Source organism: Eumetopias jubatus, unplaced genomic scaffold (genome assembly GCF_037043125.1).
Source record: "Eumetopias jubatus isolate StellerSeaLion01/CBP00866 unplaced genomic scaffold, mEumJub1_p1.0 scaffold_7, whole genome shotgun sequence".
Classification (NCBI taxonomy): domain Eukaryota; kingdom Metazoa; phylum Chordata; class Mammalia; order Carnivora; family Otariidae; genus Eumetopias; species Eumetopias jubatus.
Window position 1 is genome coordinate 115,011,291 of NW_028274813.1, and position 18,138 is coordinate 115,029,428.

Consider the following 18,138-nt stretch of genomic DNA (forward strand, 5'->3'; position numbering starts at 1 on the left):
CATTTCCCTATTATAAATAACACTGTACTGAACGTCCAGTGGAAAATTATTTTTGCATATAAATTAATCATTGAATATATCATTGCCTTCCTATAAGGTAAATTGTTAGGAATTCATTGTAAGATCAAAAGACATGTAAGTTTTTAATATGCTGTATTTGTTTTATTTTGTTTCTTTGTTTGGGGGATGTTTTATATGTACCTCATCACACTTGAGAAAACTTGTACTTTTTTTTTGTACTTTTCTTGGTACTGTGTAAAATACCCCATCACCTAACCAATAGCTAGGCATGAACATATTTTTTCCATTGCTCACTTTAGAGCAATTTGATAGATGATTAACTGGTTCTCCAATTGTTTTAAATTTGAATTTTTATGAAGTTTAGTGAGGTAGCGTAACATAATTATTTTTGCTGAGTTTCAAGTAAATTTCTCCTATACCTATCCAAACTAGTCATATATTAATAAAAGGGAAGTATTCCCTATTCAAGTACCATATTCTATGTGGTAATAAGTAACAGAATCGCAGGTTTTTAAAGAGATTACATTTGTCCTGCTATCTTGAAGCTTCTGAGTAAACGTCATAATTTCAAATCAAACAAATCTCAATACTTAGTACATTTTTGTTAATCACCTCTCTAAAACCAAATAAATTTTAGCAAGATCTCCATCATCTTTTACCAGATTTCTCATGAAGAATTTCAACACTTTTCTTTTCACCGAACAGCATTACTTTTACACTTTTTCCTACTAGTTAATCTTGGCCACCTTTCTTCCTCCCACTGCCCTTTGGACAAACAGAAGTCCATTTATATTTTGCTTTTGTCATACTTAAGTTGCTAACAGCTATAAATGTGTTTATTCTTTTTGTGGAAGAGGTAGGGAGTGTGATGTCCACACTCTATTCTCAATATATAAGAAAAATACTTGCATATAGTCAAAAAGAAAATTAACAATTATAGTAACATTAAAGTATTGCTTATTAATAAATGAATTTTACTGTATAAATTATAGTATAAAATAGTAGATCTACTGAATTCAGTCTTAATTATTAATTAATGAGGGTAAAGTGCTTTGAAGATGAAGAGTACTTTTTGTTTTTATTTAATTTTTTTTCGTAATCTCTATACCCAACATGGGGCTTGAACTCACAACCCTGAGATCAAGAGTTAGATATTCTTCCAACTGAGCCAGCCAGGTACCCCTGAAGATGAAGAGTACTTTTTAGGTGCTTTTGTATATTAATGTAGTTGGAGTTTTATTCCTTATGGTAGTGATGGCTTTTGAAAGCCATTTTAGTTTTTACACTCTCAATCAAGTAGATATTTTAGTCTTTTTTCAATCTTCAGTGCAGACTTTTGTTTTATAAAAGTGCTGATGAGATTGTAATATAGAAAGTACTGTGATTAAGCTTTCATTAATGGCAGCTTTACACCCTACTGGGAAATAGTTTTGGGAAATAAAGTTGATTTTCATTTCCCACCAATATATGAATATCCTGATTAAAGGATGCCTACTATAGGGGTATCTGATACCAGAGCCCATAAAACTACAGTTTATAACTATTTGTCCTTCACCAGATGAACCAGGATCATATGTCTAGAGAAATAATGTTACAGTAATTTGCTTCCATTGTGGTCCTCTCTATTAAGTAAATAATGAAAAGCTATACTTCCTGCCTGATAACAGTAAAACTTAATCTTTTTGTGATAATTCTGATTATTGAAGAATTTTAGGATCATCAATCAATCATTTGCTAAATCATCTCATTTCCAATCTCTTCTTTTTATATCATCCGCCACTAGCCTAGTTAAGACCTCATTACCTTCTACTTGCACTACTAGAATTCCCTCCTAACTAATCTCCCTACTTCCGTTCATTCTCCATATTATAGCTAATTTTACTAGCGCAGATATATTAATCTTAATCTAAAATATAGATATGATTATATCTTTCCATCTGAAATTTACATTTTATTGGCCATACTCTTAGGCCCAGCTAGCATTCAATAATTTACATAATTTAATCCTAACTTAATATTACAGCATTATTTCCCATCTAACTGTGTCTCACTGTTTGCTTTCTTACCTTCATAACCCTACCTTGAATAGCTTAGAATGCCCTACATGTCTTTCTTTGTACCACCCCCAGAAATAACTCATACTCACTTGGAGGAGGGAAATGAGTATACAAATAAGGGCCATTCAGCCAGGGACTAAATGCAGTCTATACAGTGTGAAATGGGTGGCAGTGTTGCAGACACAGAAAACTTTATTGCCTTCTGGTTTGGTGAACCAGAAATGAGAAACTAGGAAAGTGGGTATGCCAAAGTGTGTGTAGCTTGCAAGGGAAGGAGTCAGACAGGAGATCTCTAGATTTTTGTCTGCCTGTATCTATGACTCACCTTTGAATCATATGTGCCCAGAATAGACTCAGATCAGCCTAACTAAAAACAAAAGATCTGCACAAGAAAAAAGTTTACACTTAGAGATTAGCTAAGAAAATTATCTACTAAAACAAAGGAAACAATACTCATTAAAGAAAAATAACAGAATCCAGAATCCCCACAACTCAAGATACAATCCCAAATTAACTTTATATACAAAGAACCAAGAAAATAGAACACATTCACAATCGAAAATGAGCCAGGTAATGGCATTTACATATAAGGATTTTAAACCAGCTATTATAACTTATCAGTGAAGTAAAAGAAAACGGGTTTTCAGTGCGTGAAAATCTCAGCAGAGAAATGGAAAGTCTTGGCAGAGAATAGAAAAAACGAAAAGATCAAATTGAAGTTCTAGAACTGAAAAATATATTTTTGAAATGAAAAATTCACTGGATGGACTTAACAGGTGAGTGAACATCAGAAGAAAGAGTAAGTGATCTCAAACAGATCAATATTAATTGTCCAGGATAAAAGCAGGGGAAAAAAAGATTAGGGGGGAAAATGAACAAAGCCTCAAAGATCTCTTAGATGGTATTTAATAATTGACTTCTCATCAGAAACCATTGAGGACAGAAGAGAGTAGAATAGCATCTTTCAAGTGCTGAAAGAAATTTGTCAATCTAGAATTCTATACCCAGCAAATATATTAATCAGTAATGAAGGCTGGACTTATCACAGTCATCATTTTACCAAGTATACAGATATCAGATCATTACATTGTATATTGAAACTAACATAATGTTGTGTTAATTCTACCTCAATTAAAAAAGAATGAAGGCAAAATATATTTTTAGATAAAACAGGATTTTCTACCAAGAAACCTGCACCATAAGAAATGGTGAAGGAAGTTCTTCAGGCTGAAGATAAATGGTTTTAGATGGAAACGTGAATATTCAGTAAAGAATAAAGAATATCAGATATTCTAAATATCTGGGCAAATTTAAAAGACTAGTTTTTTGTGTTTTTTTTTTCCCCTTTAATTTCATTATAGACTGTAACCATTGAAAATTAAAATTACAATATTGTGGGGTTTATGATGTATATAGAAGGACACATAGGCCTATAAGATTGCAAACCTTCTATAGTTTTGAAATAGTCCATTATTAACTATGAGTGAGCTATGAAAACATGGATATATAATCCCTGGGGGCAACTGCTATTGAAAATAATGCAAACTATAATAGCTAAAAATCCAAAAGGAAAATTAAGCTGGAATTCAATAAGAACATAAAAAAACATAAATATATATGTACTCAGTAGCAATGCTTCAAAATACATGAAGCAAAAATCAACAGAATTCTAGGGCAAAATAGATAATTTTACAGTCATAGTTGATTTTAACACCAACTTCTCATCAATTGATGGAACTAGACAAAAGAAAAAATCCAGCAGACACATAGATTATATGATGAATACTGTCAACCACCTAGTCTTAATTGCCTTCATAGGACAGTATACCAAATACTGGCAATGCACTGTTTCAGGTGCACATGGTATGTTTACCAAAGTAAATTACATCTGCATCAAAAACCAAATCTCATATTTAGAAAGGTTGGAACTACAGAGTTATCTGACCACAATGAAATTTAATTAGAAACAAACAACAATAAGATAATCAGAAAAACACATAAATGAGCATTGAGTCAAAGAAGAAATTACAAGAGAAATTTTTAAATATTTTAAACTGATAATTAAAATACAACATATAGGAATTTGTGGGATGCAGCCAATGTAGTATCTGGACGGAAATGTATAGCTTTAAATTGCCTATATTACACAAGAATTAAGGTCTGAGATTGATGGTCTATTTGACAAGCTGTTCTAAAATTTATATTAAAACGCAGTGGGACTTGAAGAGCCAAAATGACATTGCAAAAGAAGAACAGAGTTGGAGGACTTAACACTGCCTGATTTCCACACCTAATAAAGCCTACAGTAATCAAGACAGTGTAATACAGTGTAAACAGAGACAAGTAGATTGATGGAAAAGAATAGAGGCTGCAGAAATGGACCCACCCCTATGTGGTTAACTCATTTTCTTAAAAAACAAAAATTCCAAGGCAATTCAATAGGGACAGGATAAACTTTTCAACAAATGTTTCTACAACAACTGGATGACTATGCACAAAGAGGAAAAAACCTCAACTCCTACCTCACACTATGTAAAACAATTAACTCAAAATGGATCATAAGTCTAAATATAAAAGCTAAGAATATAAAACATAAGGGAACATTTTAGTGACCTTGGGTTTGTTGAAGATTTTTTAAATTGGACACAAAGTGCAAAATATTTTTTATGAAAAACTAGATTTCATCAATTCAAAAATCTAAGTCAGAGGTCAGCAAACTATGTCCTGTGGGCCAAATCCAACAGCTCTTTTGTTTTTACAAATAATGTTTTTCAGGGGTGGGCACACAGTCATGCTCATTTTTGTACATGTTGTCTATGGCTGCTTTCACATTCTAATGGTAAGAGTTGAGGATAGAAATCATATGGTCTTTATTACCTGGCCCTTCTTAGAATAAGTTTGCCAAACCCCCATCTTAACTTATGCTTTAAGAAAGTAAAAAAAGGAAAAGTAATTTAAGCCAAACAAAAACAAGGAAATGACAGCAGAAATCACTTAAATTGAAAAAAAAAATGTGGAGGAAAATCAGTGAAACTCATAGCTGGTGCTTTTGGTGGTGGTGGTGGAGGCGGGAATTCATGACAGAAGATCCAAGTTAGCAATACTGGGAATAAAAGAAGGGACATGATGCTAGACACTTCTGACATTAAAAGGATAATAAGGGAATATACTAAGAAGCTTTATGCAATAAATTTGACAATCTGTATGTGATGGGCAAATTCCTTAATGACCTAGATCTCCAAAACTAGACCCAAATGAAATAGAAAGCTTGCAACTACTTATATAGCAATTAAAGAAATGTAATTAATGATTTAAAATCTACCCAGGCCTAGGTGGCTTTACTGGTGAATTCTATAAAGTATTTTAAGAAAAAAAATTAATGTTATACAAACTATATCAGAAAATAGATAAGGAAGAAATACTTTCTTTTACATTTTATGAGGACAGTGTTACCCTGATTCCAAAACCGAAGAAATGCAAGAAAAGGGAACTATATTCCTTAGGAAAATAAGTGCATAATTCCTTAAAAATGCTAGCTAATTGAATCCTACAATTTTTTTAAAAAATGGGTAACACACTTATTCTAGGAATGTAAGGTTGGTTTAACATCTGACAGTCCATCAACATAATTCATCATTTTAATAGAGTATAGGAAAAAGGGGCACGTGGGTGGCTCAGTTAGTTAAGCGTCTGCCTTTGGATCAGGTCATGATCTCAGGGTCCTGGGACCAAGCCCCGCATCGGGCTCCCTGCTCAGCAGAGAGTCTGCTTCTCCCTCTTTCTCTGACCCTCCTCCACTTGTGTGCTTTCTCTCTCTCTGTCTCAAATAAATTTTTAAAAAAATTTAAAAAAATATATCATTTCAATAAATGCAGAAAGAACATTTGACAAAATTCAGTACTTTTTCATGATAAAAATGTTCTTCAAAGCAGTATTGTAGGAAAATTTCCTCAACCTGATTGAGATTATCTACTAAAAAACCCTTACAGATAAGCTTCATACTTGATGATGAATGGCCCCAATGCTGTCTACCTAAGATCAGGAACAAGGTAAGGGTGTCCTCTGTCACCACTTTCATAATGATTTTCTAGAAATATTACCAGTGCAGTAAGGCAAAAATAAATTAATTAAAGGCATATGGATTGGAAAGGAAGAATCAAAACTGGCCTTATTATCATGTGTGGAGAAAACCCAAATTAATTTTTTTAAATAAATAAATTTATTGTGTAAGACTAATGAATCACAGACCTGTACCCCTGAAACAAATAATACATTATAGGTTAATTAAAACTTTTTTTAGAAAATAAAAAATTAAATTTAGCAAAATTGCAGTATACATAGTTAATATACAAAAATCAGTTTCTTTCCATGTACTAGCAGTACACAATTAGAAAATAAAAATTTAAAAACAATTCCATTTACAACAGCATAAGGAAACAAAATAATTACGGTAAATTTAACAAAAAATATTAAAGGCCTCTACACCAAAAATTGCAAAATATTGCAATGGGAAGCTAAAGGTCTAAATAAATAAAGCAATATACTGTGTTCATAAACCAGAAGACATTCCTCCCCAAATAGACTTATAAATTCAAAGGAATTTCAGTCAGATTCTGGCAGGCTTTTTTGAAGATATTGACAAGGTGGCTTTAAAATTTATAGAGAGTGGTAAAGGAGCTAAAACAATTTTGATAACATATAAAGTTGGAAGACTTAAACTACTTGATTTGAAGATTTACTATAACGCTATAGTAGTCAAGACAGTCTGATACTGACAAAATGATAGACGTAGATCAATGGAACAGAATAAGAATCCAGAAATAGATCCACATGCATATGATAAATGGATTTTTAAGCAAAATTGCCCAGTTAATTCAATGGAGAAGTGTCTTTTCAAGAAATAGTGCCAAAACAAGTGGACATTTGTATGGCCTAAAATGAACCTTCATGTTAAACCATACTTAAAATTGGACTTAAAATAAATCATAAACCTAAATGTAAAAGTTAAAGCTAATTAACTTCTAGAGGAAACCATAGTAGAAAAATCTGTATAACATGGGTTAGGCGAATGTTTCTTTAAAAGAACATCAAAAGCATAAACTAAAGGAAAATATTGATAAAATGTACTTTATCAGAATTAGAAACTTGCTTTTGTAAGATGCTTAAAACAAGGCAAACCAAAGACTACAAGAAAATTTTTGCAAAACATATATTTGATAAAGGGCTTATATCCAGCATACATAAAGAACTTTTACAACTCAAGACAACTCAATTTTAAAATAGACAAATGATCGGAACACACACTTCACAGTAGATTTATGAATGGTTATTAAGCCCATGGAGAGATCCTCATCACTTGTTGTCTGACAAATGCACATTTAATAGAAAAAGATCAATAATGCCAAGTGTTGATGAGGTTGTAGAGCAGTTGGAACTCTCATACATTGCTAGTGGGAATGCAAATTGGTATAGCCATTTTTAAAAACAGTATGGCAGTACCATATAAAGTTAAACATACATTCACAATTTGACCTAGCAATTCCACTTTAAGCTATTGACACAAGCAAAATGGAAACATATGCCCCCCCAAAAATGTGTTCAAATGTTTATAAGAGCATTATTCATAATAAATAAAAACTGGTGAGTGAATAAACAAATTGCCTTATATCCATTCCGTGGAATCCTACTTGCAGTAAAAAGGAACCAAATAGTAATATACAGAACAACTTGAATAAATTCATCTCCAAAACAAAATGCTGAGAGAAGTCAAACGTAAATACAAGGTTGACCCTTAAACAACACAGGATTAAACTGCGCAGGTCCACTTATATGCAGATGTTTTATAATAAATACAGTATAGTACTGTAAATATATTTTCTTTTCCTTACGATTTTCTTAATAATGTTTTCTCTAGCTTACTTTGTAAGAAAAATACAGCATATAATATATGTAACATACAAAATATGTGTTGTTTATATTATTGGTAAGACTTCTGGTCAACAGTAAGCTATTAATAGTCAAGTTTCAGGGAGTCCAGGGTTATATGTAGATTTTTTACTGCATGGGGGTTGGCTCCCCTAACCCCTGTTTTGTTCAGGTGTCAACTGTAGCATGTACTATATGATTCCATTTATGTGAAATTCTAGAAAAGGAATATCTATAGTGACTGAAAGCAAGTTTTGGGGGCCAGGAGTTGGGGGGAGAGAATTCAAGTGCAAAATGGGACAGGGAACTTTTTTGAGTGATGGAATTGGTCTGTATCTTCATTGTTGTAGTGGTTACACTACAAAATTAACAAAACTGCAATTAACAAAATGATCATACTCTACATTTAAAATTGGTGGATTTTATTGCTGTAAATAATGCCCTTAAGAAGAAAGAAAAATAAATCCTATTCATCCTTTAAGCCTAGGTTTATGCCACCTATTTATAAAAACTTCCTTTATTCTTTCTGTTGGAAGCAGTGTTTCACTTCTTGAACTCCCAGAACTCTCTGTAAATTTTAGGGTGCTATTTTCATTTTGTCGTTTTGTATTTTCAACTCCCCTGCTAGGCTAATTCTTTAGGGGCAGGAATATTTCTAATTTTATCTTGGGTCCTCCAAAGTCCAATTTTTGCATATCTTGTTATTTCTTTCTCTCGAAAGCAGTGGATAGAACATCATTCCATTTAATGAAGGGTTCCAGTTAATTGGATTTCAGTTTTTTCCGTCCACAAATGTACTACTTTGGAAATGCATTCAGCATAGGGAATTGTGATCTCTCACAACTTCCTTTAAGCAACAAATGAATTCCTCCCCCACCCCAGACTCCAAGTTTATGTGTTCCTTTAAAAAGTTTCTCATTGCTGATAAATGAAAAAAAATTATTTTTGCTAGCACTAAACTCTTGGAAAGAAAAAAATAAACTCTTGGAGATACTACATGAAGGGACATTGGGATAACTCAAATAACTTAGTCTGAGGCTTTGTAAAAGAGCTAGAAATGTTCTCTGATTAGATGTTGCTCATATTATTTTCTATAAAAAGTCAGATGTGTAACATTAAATTTGAATTCATTGGTGACCTTTTCACAGGACTTTTGGGATAACATTGCCCTGGTTTGCTTGATGATCTGCACATTAGTTTAGAGTTTAATGAAGGGAGCAGGTAACTAAAATATCCTGTTTGGCTTCTGCCAAATAGCAGCAAGCAGACTTTTAGAATAAACTGGATTTAATCAGTTTTTAATCAAATTCTCTCATGAGTCTTAGATATGCCTGTATTCTGTATTGTTGAGTCCAGGGAAAATCCACATACTTTAGGTGACAGAATTGTACAAAGAGCAAAATGGATATTTATAAAAAGCTTAGGAGCCTGATTTATCTTTTTGTCCAAACTTAGGGCTACTCCACTTCCCCATGGAAAGTACCTGAAGGCAGACCAATTTTTAATTTTCTCGGAAAGAGCTTTGAATCCAACATTCTTGAACATGTAGTCAGCTGAGAGACACAGTTCTGTATGAAATATGCAAAAGAAATCATTGAATCTGAAAATGTTATAAAATGTAGGAAAAGTAACAAAAAGAGAATTTTAGAGACTGAGAAGCCTGACCTAAAGTCCCAGCTCAGCTACCCAATACCTATTATGGTGTAACGGAGGGATGTTCACTTTCCCTAAGTCTATTTCTGCAGCTGTGGAAATGGAAGAGAATTCTTTGTTTATTTTTTAAATTCAGTGGTTATGTATTTTAGTTCCTGACAGTTTTTCACACCCAATAATTATTAGTTCCTTTCCCCATACTTGATCATAAAAAATACGAGTCTTGGGGCGCCTCGGTATCTCAGTTGGTCGACCGACTCTTGATTTCGGCTTAGGTAATGATCTCAGGATTGTGAGATCAAGCCCCTCATTGGGCTCTGCACTGAGTGTGGAGCCTGCTTAGGATTCTCTCTCTCTCCCTCTCCCTCTGCCCACCCCTACCCCCACCTTGCATGCATGTGTGCACTCTCTCTCTAAAAATAAAATGAATAAAAAAAATTTCTAACCCTCATTTAAAAAAAAAAATGTCTTGTAAAAGGTGTATAATCTCACCAGGATGAGGTACTCAATATTTTTTTTAATTTTTTTATTGTTATGTTAATCACCATATATTACATAATTTGTTTTGGTGTAGTGTTCCATGATTCATTGTTTGTTCATAACACCCAGTGCTCCATGCAGAATGTGCCCTCTTTAATACCCATCACCAGGCTAACCCATCCCCCTACGCTCCTCCCCTCTAGAAACCTCAGTTTGTTTTTCAGAGTCCATCATCTCTCATGGTTCGTCTCCCCCTCTGACTTACTCCCCTTCATTCTTCCTCTCCTGCTATCTTCTTCTTTTTCTTTTTTCTTAAAATATGTTGCGTTATTTGTTTCAGAAGTACAGATCTGTGATTCAACAGTCTTACACAGTTCACAGCGCTCACCATAGCACATATCTTCCCCAATGTCTATCACCCAGCCACCCCATCCCTCCCAACCCCGACCACTCCAGCAACCCTCAGTTTGTTCCTGAGATTAAGAATTCCTCATATCAGTGAGGTCATATGATACATGTCTTTCTCTGATTGACTTATTTCACTCAGCATAACACCCTCCAGTTCCATCCACGTCGTTGCAAATGGCAAGATCTCATTCCTTTTGATGGCTGCATAATATTCCATTGTGTATATATACAACGTCTTCTTTATCCATTCATCTGTCGATGTACATCTTGGCTCTTTCCACAGTTTGGCTATTTTGGACATTGCTGCTATAAACATCGGGGTGCACGTACCCCTTCGGGTCCCTACATTTGTATCTTTGGGGTAAATACCCAGTAGTGCAATTGCTGGATCGAATGGTAGCTCTAATTTCAACTGTTTGAGGAACCTCCATACTGTTTTCCAGAGGGGTTGCACCAGCTTGCATTCCCACCAACAGTGTAGGAGGGTTCCCCTTTCTCCACATCCCCGCCAACATCTGTCGTTCCCTGACTTGTTAATTTTAGCCATTCTGACGGGTGTGAGGAGGTATCTCATTGAGGTTTTGATTTGGATTTCCCTGATGCCGAGCGATGTTGAGCACTTTTTCATGTGCCTGTTGGCCATTTGGATGTCTTCTTTGGAAAAATGTCTGTTCATGTCTTCTGCCCATTTCTTGATTGGATGATTTGTTCTTTGGGTGTTGAGTTTGATAAGTTCTTTATAGATTTTGGATACTAGCCCTTTATCTGATATGTCATTTGCAAATATTTTCTCCCATTCTGTCGGTTGTCTTTTGGTTTTGTGAACTGTTTCTTTTGCTGTGCAAAAGCTTTTTATCTTGATGAAATCCCAATAGTTCATTTTTGCCCTGGCTTCCTGTGCCTTTGGCGATGTTTCTAGGAACAAGTTGCTGCGGCTGAGGTCGAAGAGGTTGCTACCTGTGTTCTCCTTTAGGATTTGGATGGACTCCTGTCTCACGTTTAGATCTTTCAACCATTTGGAGTCTATTTTTGTGTGTGGTGTAAGGAAATGGTCCAGTTTCATTCTTCTGCATGTGGCTGTCCAATTTTCCCAACACCATTTGTTGAAGAGACTGTCTTTTTTCCACTGGACATTCTTTCTTGCTTTGTCAAAGATAAGTTGACCATAGAGTTGAGGGTCCATTTCTGGGCTCTCGATTCTGTTCCATTGATCTATGTGTCTGTTTTTGTGCCAGTACCATAGTGTCTTGATGATGACAGCTTTGTAATAGAGCTGGAAGTCCGGAATTGTGATGCCGCCAGCTTTGCTTTTCTTTTTCAGTATTCCTCTGGCTATTCGGGGTCTCTTCTGGTTCCATACAAATTTTAGGATTATTTGTTCCATTTCTTTGAAAAAAGTGGATGGTATTTTGATGGGGATTGCATTGAATGTGTAGATTGCTCTAGGTAGCATTGACATCTTCACAATGTTGGTTCTCCCAACCCATGAGCATGGAACGTTTTTCCATTTCTTTGTGTCTTCTTCAATTTCTTTCCTGAGTATTTTATAGTTTTCTGAGTACAGATCCTTTGCCTCTTTGGTTAAATTTATTCCTAGGTATCTAATGGTTTTGGGTGCAATTGTGAATGGGATCGACTCCTTGATTTGTCTCTCTTCTGTCTTGTTGTTGGTGTATAGGAATGCCACTGATTTCTGTGCATTGATTTTATAGCCTGCTACTTGACTGAATTCCTGTATGAGTTCTAGCAGTTTTGGGGTGGAGTCTTTTGGGTTTTCCACATAAAGTATCATATCATCTGCAAAGAGTGAGAGTTTGACTTCCTCTTTGCCGATTTGGATGCCTTTGATTTCTTTTTGTTGTCTGATTGCTGTGGCTAGGACTTCTAATACTATGTTGAATAGCAGTGGTGAGAGTGGACATCCCTGCCGCGTTCCTAACCTTAGGGGAAAGCTCTCATCTTTTCCCCATTGAGAATGATATTCGCTGTAGGTTTTTCGTAGATGGCTTTTATGATATTGAGGTATGTACCCTCTATCCCTATACTCTGAAGAGTTTTGATCAAGAAAGGATGCTGTACTTTGTCAAATGCTTTTTCTGCATCTATTGAGAGGATCATATGATTCTTGTTCTTTCTTTTGTTAATGTATTGTATCACGTTGATTGATTTGCGGATGTTGAACCAGCCTTGCAGCCCAGGGATAAATCCCACTTGGTCATGGTGAATAATCCTGTTAATGTACTGTTGGATCCTATTGGCTAGTATTTTGGTGAGAATTTTTGCACCCATGTTCATCAAGGATATTGGTCTGTAATTCTCCTTTTTGATGGGATCTTTGTCTGGTTTTGGGATCAAGGTAATGGTGACCTCATAAAATGAATTTAGAAGTTTTCCTTCCATTGCTATTTTTTGGAACAGTTTCAGGAGAATAGGTATTAATTCTTCTTTAAATGTCTGATAGAATTCCCCTGGGAAGCCATCTGGCCCTGGGCTTTTGTTTCTTGGGAGATTTTTGATGACTGCTTCAATTTCCTTAGTGGTTATAGGTCTGTTCAGGTTTTCTATTTCTTCCTGGTTCAGTTTTGCTAGTTGATACATCTCTAGGAATGCACCCATTTCTTCCAGGTTATCTAATTTGCTGGCATAGAGTTGCTCATAATATGTTCTTATAATTGTTTGTATGTCTTTGGTGTTGGTTGTGATCTCTCCTCTGTCATTCATGATTTTGTTGATTTGGGTCATTTCTCTTTTCTTTTTGATCAGTCTGGCCAGGGGTTTATCAATCTTGTTAATTCTTTCAAGGAACCAGCTCCTAGTTTTGTTGATCTGTTCTACTGTTCTTTTGGTTTCTAGTTCATTGATTTCTGCTCTGATCTTTATGATTTCTCTTCTCCTGCTGGGTTTAGGCTTTCTTTGCTGTTCTTTCTCCAGCTCCTTTAGGTGTAGGGTTGGATTGTGTATTTGAGACCTTTCTTGTTTCTTGAGAAAGGCTTGTATTGCTATATACTTTCCTCTCAGGACTGCCTTTGCTGTATCCCAAAGATTTTGGACAGTTGTGTTTTCATTTTCATTGGTTTCCATGAATTTTTTTAATTCTTCTTTAATTTCCTGGTTGACCCATTCATTCTTTAGTAGGATGCTCTTTAGCCTCCATGTATTGGAGTTCTTTCCGACTTTCCTCTTGTGATTGAGTTCTAGTTTCAAAGCCTTGTGGTCTGAAAATATGCAGGGAATGATCCCAATCTTTTGGTACAGATTGAGACCTGATTTGTGACCTAGGATGTGATCAGTTCTGGAGAATGTTCCATGGGCACTAGAGAAGAATGTGTATTCCGTTGCTTTGGGATGGAATGTTCTGAATATGTCTGTGAAGTCCATTTGGTCCAGCGTGTCATTTAAAGTCTTTATTTCCTTGTTGATCTTTTGCTTAGATGATCTGTCCATTTCAGCGAGGGGGGTGTTAAAGTCCCCCACTATTATTGTATTGTTGTCAATGTGTTTCTTTGCTTTTGTTATTAATTGCCTTATATAATTGGCTGCTCCCATGTTCGGGGCATAGATATTTAGAATTGTTAGATCTTCTTGTTGGATAGACCCTTTAAGTAGGATATAGTGTCCTTCCTCATCTCTTATTACAGTCTTTGTTTTAAAATCTAGTTTGTCTGATATAAGGATCGCCACCCCAGCTTTCTTTTGGTGTCCATGAGCATGGTAAATGGTTTTCCACCCCCTCACTTTCAATCTGGGGGTGTCTTTGGGTCTAAAATTAGTCTCTTGCAGACAGCATATGGATGGGTCTTGTTTTTTAATCCAATCTGATAGCCTGTGTCTTTTGATTGGGGCATTTAGCCCATTTACATTCAGGGTAACTATTGAAAGGTATGAATTTAGTGCCATTTTATTGTCTGTAAGGTGACTATTACTGTATGTTGTCTGTGTTCCTTTCTGATCTTTGCTGCTTTTAGGCTCTCTCTTTGCTTAGAGGATCCCTTTCAATATTTCTTGGAGGGCTGGTTTCGTGTTTGCAAATTCCTTTAGTTTTTGTTTGTTCTGGAAGCTTTTTATCTCTCCTTCTATTTTCCATGACAGCCTAGCTGGATATAGTATTCTTGGCTGCATATTTTTCTCGTTTAGTGCTCTGAAGATATCTTGCCAGTCCTTTCTGGCCTGCCAGGTCTCTGTGGATAGGTCTGTTGCCAATCTAATATTTTTACCATTGTAGGTTACATATCTCTTCTCCCGAGCTGCTTTCAGGATTTTCTCTTTGTCTCTGAGACTCGTAAGTTTTACTATTAGATGTCGGGCTGTTGACCTATTTTTATTGATTTCGAGAGGGGTTCTCTGTGCCTCCTGGATTTTGATGCCTGTTTCCTTCCTCACATTAGGGAAGTTCTCTGCTATTATTTGCTGCAATATACCTTCTGCCCCTCTCTCTCTTTCTTCTTCTTCTGGGATCCCAATTATTCTAATGTTGTTTTGTCTTATCGAATCACTTATCTCTCGAATTCTGCCCTCGTGATCCTGTAGTTGTTTCTCCCTCTTTTTCTCAGCCTCTTTATTTTCCATCATTTGGTCTTCTATATCACTGATTCTCTCTTCTGCCTCATTTATCTTAGCAGTTAGTGCCCCCATTTTTGATTGCACCGCATCAATAGCCTTTTTGATTTCGACTTGGTTAGATTTTAGTTCTTTTATTTCTCCAGAAAGGGTTTCTCTAATAACTTCCACGCTTTTTTCAAGCCCAGCTAGTATCTTTAAAGTCATGATTCTGAACTCTAGGTCCGACATCGTACTAATGTCCGTATTGAGTAGGTCCCTGGCTGACGGTACTACCTCTTGTTCTTTTTGCTGAGGTGATTTTTTTCGTCTTGTCATTTTGTCCAGAGGAGAATAGATGAATGAGAGAACAAAATGCTAACAGGTTTACAACGTCCCCAGCAAATATACTGTATACAAATCAGAAAAGACCTGAAACCAGGGGAAAAGAAAGGGAAAGAAAGAAAAAAGAAATAGAGAAAGAAAAAAAGAAAAAAAAGATAAAAACAAAAACAGAACAATACAAAAAAAGCAGAATGTGATCAAATATGATCAGGCTAGTGCATAGATCAGTGCCACACACTAGATTTTGGGCGTATTTTGGTCTGTTAGAAAAAAGTGCCTCCTAAAATTTTAAAGGAAGAAAGACATATATGTACAAAATAAGGGTTGATATAATGAAGGGATAGGAGATGACTGTAAAGATGAAAATTATAAAAGATTTTATAAAAGGACTTGATAAGATAAGAAGTTGTTTGAAAAAAGAAAGAAGACTTAAAAAAAAAGAAAAAAGGGAGAGAATGGGATCAGGCAGGAGACTAGAACAGAACCATACACTAGTGATTTAGGGTATATTTTTATCTGTTAGAAGAAACTATCTCAAAATTTTAAAGAGAGAACAACTTATATATATATGCCAAAAATAATGGTAACTACTATGAAGCGATAAAATATGACTCTAAAAATGAAAAATAAGAAATGTTTTTTTTTTTTAAAAGAGATTGATAAGATGTTGGTTGAAAAAGGGAAAAAGAAAAAGAAAAAAAACAGTTAACAAAAATTAACTTTGATGAACTAATGAATCATGGTAAAAAAAAGCCATGAATTCTATGTGCAGTATTCCCCTAGCGCTGGAGTTCTCCCATTCTCCTTGATCGGTAAACTTGGTCTTGGCTTGCTGGCTGTTCTTGCTGATCTTCTGGGGGAGGGGCCTGTCGCTGTGGTTTCCAAATGTCTTTGCCGGAGGCTGAATTGCCCCGCCCTTGTCGGTCCGGGCTAAGCAAGCTGCTCGGGTTTGATCTCAGGAGCATTTGTTCCCTGCAAGCTCTCCGTACAGCCTTGGAGGACCAGGGCAAAAATGGTGGCCTCCCAATCTCCACCCGGAGGAGCTGAGAACTTGGGGCCCCGCTCCTCAGTGCCCCCAGAGAAAAGCAGTCACTCCCTTGTCCCTGGTCTCTGGCCGCTCTCCGTGCTCACCCGGCCTGTGACCGAGCGTTTGTATCTCTGGCACCCGACCCCGTGTGGAGTCTCCAAACCCAGCAGATCCCTGCAGTGCGCTCCTGTGCCGCTCCTCCCCGGGAAGGAAGGGGAGTCTCCCCGGATTTGCCACTTGTTGGGTCCCTGCTGTAGGAGCAGTGGCCCGACTGGGCCGCGGATCACAGTTTATGGCCACCCCGAGCTGAGAGCCCGCGCCTCAGCTCCGCTCTGCAGCCAGCTTCCCCGCTCCGATCCCTGGGAGCTCTGGCGCACTCAGGCTCCCCCGGTCTTTCTGTGACCCCAAGGGTCCTGAGACCCCACTGTCCCGCGAGGGTTCCACCCCCGCTTAGCCACTGGAGCGACGTCCCTCAGCGGAGCCGACTTCTAAAAGTTCCGATTTTGTGCTCCGCGGCTCTAGCACTTGCCAGAAGCGGCCGGCGGAGGCCCCTCCCCCGCCGTCTATCCTCCTGAATATCGCCTCGGATTCACTTCTCCGCACGTCCTACCTTCCAGTAAGTGGTCGCTTCTCTGTTCAGATAGTTGTTGCTACTCTCCTCTTTGATCTTCTGTTGAGTTCGTAGGTGTTCAGAATGGTTTGATCCCTATTCAGCTGAATTCCTGAGACCAGACGAAATCTAGGTCTCCTACTCCTCCGCCATCTTGCTCCGCCCCTGATGAGGTACTCAATATTAATGAAGAAATGCTTTATGAAGGAAACAGTGTTTTATATTATTTTTACTAATTATCAATTTTAATATGAATTATTATCAGACATCACCCTTGTGATGTCTTAGTGGAGCCATAGAACCTGCCCTGTACAGAATTTCATCCGTATTTAATGTTGTATGCTACTTTAAGCCATAGTATTCCTTTATTTATGTAACATTCTTAAAACTTTGCTGAAAGATCATTTAAAAATCTGTTTTTTTGGAAACATTTTATAAGATAAATTGAGCTTCCATGCCTAAAGAGGCATTGCACCGAAACCCTGGGGTCAGCAAACTTTCTGTACATGGGCAAGATCATAAGTAGGTTAAGCTTTGTAGGCCAGTCTGTTGCACCTATTCATTTGTGCCTTTGTAGAAAGAAAGCAGCTGTAGACAATATGCAAATGATGGGTGTTCCTGTGTCAAATAAAACTTTATTTACAAAACTACAGTTGGCTGTCTAGATGTGACCCATGGGCCATATTGCTGATCCCTACTCTAACAAAATAGCAGATTTGGAGGTAGAAAACCTAGGGGGTAATCTATCTCTGCCGTGAATTGGCTGCATATTGATGATGAACCAAATCATTTAACTTCCTTGTGAATTACTCTTTTTAGTAGTAAAATAAAGGGGTGGGACTATAGTGATCTGTCTTCCTATATTAAATTTTCCTATCTTTTTTAAGTTTTATTTATTTATTTTTAAAGATTTTATTTACTTACATGAGACAGAATGAGAGAAAGAGAGAGAGCATGAAAGGGGGGAGGGTCAGAGGGAGAAGCAGGCTCCCCGCTGAGCAGGAAGCCTGATGCGGGTCTCAACGCCAGGACCCCAGGATCATGACCTGAGCCGAAGACAGTTGCTTAACCAACTG

At 36.6% G+C, this 18,138-nt stretch overlaps 1 protein-coding gene across 5 annotated transcripts in view; it reads left to right on the top strand.

Annotated features, from left to right (window-relative positions):
- The window catches only part of PEAK1 (pseudopodium enriched atypical kinase 1), a 335,997-nt gene that overhangs the window by 204,777 nt on the left and 113,082 nt on the right, over window positions 1-18,138 (top strand). The window contains exon 5 of one of the 5 annotated variants that reach the window (XM_088024907.1): window positions 6,068-6,127. The exons of the other annotated variants lie outside the window; for them this stretch is intronic. The gene's annotated coding sequence lies outside the window, so the exon portion shown is untranslated. The remainder of the gene's footprint in view (window positions 1-6,067; window positions 6,128-18,138) is intronic. 5 annotated transcript variants of the gene reach the window in all.